Source organism: Sinocyclocheilus anshuiensis, unplaced genomic scaffold, assembly GCF_001515605.1.
Source record: "Sinocyclocheilus anshuiensis isolate Anshui unplaced genomic scaffold, SAMN03320099.WGS_v1.1 scaffold1099, whole genome shotgun sequence".
NCBI classification, from domain to species: domain Eukaryota; kingdom Metazoa; phylum Chordata; class Actinopteri; order Cypriniformes; family Cyprinidae; genus Sinocyclocheilus; species Sinocyclocheilus anshuiensis.
In genome coordinates, this window is record NW_015546105.1 from 369034 (window position 1) to 370774 (window position 1741).

Below are 1741 nucleotides of genomic sequence, written 5' to 3' on the forward strand. Positions count from 1 at the left end.
CTACTCTGTACCTTACCCATGATTCTCCGCAAAAGTTCATGATGCCTATCCACAGCAGTGATTAGAAACCAATATATATATTTTTCGAGATGAAATTATTAAATCTTGATTTTTATTTTGGGGAAAAAATAATAAAAGCACACCCATGACTTGATGAGATATTAATATTGAAAATTTTAATTCCAATATTACCTGTGAACCTTAATGTAATGGGCCATTTATTGATGATTTATAAATGTTAATAACTTGTGAAAATTAACCTTAATGTAAACATCTGTGAACCAGTTATTAATGAGTTATAAACGTTAATAACATCTAAAAATGAACCTGAATGTAAAGTGAACACCTGTGAACATTTATTAATGAGCTATAAACAGTAATAATGTCTAAAAATGAACCTTAATGTAAAGTGATCACCTGTGAACCATTTATTAATGATCTATAAACGTTAGTAACCTGTGAAAGTGAAACTTAATGTAAAGTGAATACCTGTGAACTATTTATTAACGATCTATAAATGTTAGGAAACTGTAAAAGTGAACCTTAATGTAAAGTGAACACCTGTGAACCATTTATTAATAAATTACAAACGTTAGCAACCTGTGAAAGCGAACCTTAAAAGTGAACACCTGTGAACCATTTATTAATGAGTTATGAATTCGTTATCATTAATCTGTGAAAAGTGAATTTTAAAGTAAAGTGGACACACTAATCATTTATTAATTATTAATGCACACACAGAGGTTTTTTTCTCTGTTAAATGTATTTTATTATTGATGCACTATATCAGTGAACAAAGCTACTTAAACAACATTACTAAGCATAACTGCACATGGAAAGTGGCTTATACAAGTAAATAAGCCACTTATGCTTAGTTATAATGTGAGTTTACTTTTATAAGCCACTTTTTTGTGTGAAGTTATGCTCAGTAATGTTCCAGTGTGCTGTAAAAGAAAAGATTAATCTTTTTGTTTCAAGTTGAAAGTTGTTTGATAATGTAGTGCAACAACAACATTTATTTCATCAGAAAATTCTAACTTTTTCTGTGTGTGCAATAATAATCAATCAATCAATAAATCAATTATTATTGTGTTCACTTTACATTAAAGTTCACTTTGCTTGGTTACTAATGTTTAATACTCATTAATAAATGACGTTAGTAACCTGTGAAAGTGAACCTTAATGTAACGTGAACACCTCTGAACCATTTATTAATGATCTATAAATGTTAGTAACCTGTAAAAGGGAACCTTAATGTAAAGTGAACACCTGTGAACCATTTATTAATAAATTACAAACGTTAGTAACCTGTGAAAGCGAACCTTAAAAGTGAACACCTGTGAACCATTTATTAATGATTTATGAGCATCATTAACCTGTGAAAGAGAACTTTAAAGTAAAGTGGACACACTAATCATTTATTAATTATTAATGCACACAGAGAAGTTTTTTTTTTTCTCTAAATTTGCACACCAGAAAGGATCAGAAATTGTAAAACAACATAGAATTTACATGACTTTTCACAGATTTCTAATGTTGTTTCTACATATTATTATAACATTTATATCACATTTAGTTTTGTGTTTGTTTGCTTAGTGATTATTTTTTATATTATTGCATTCTGTTGTATTTTGTTCCTTTCTCCTTTTGTCTATTATAATCCTACAGTATAGTGAAAAAAAAGTGACGTGACATGTGGCTAAGTATGGTGACCCATACTCGGAATTAGTGCTCTGCATTT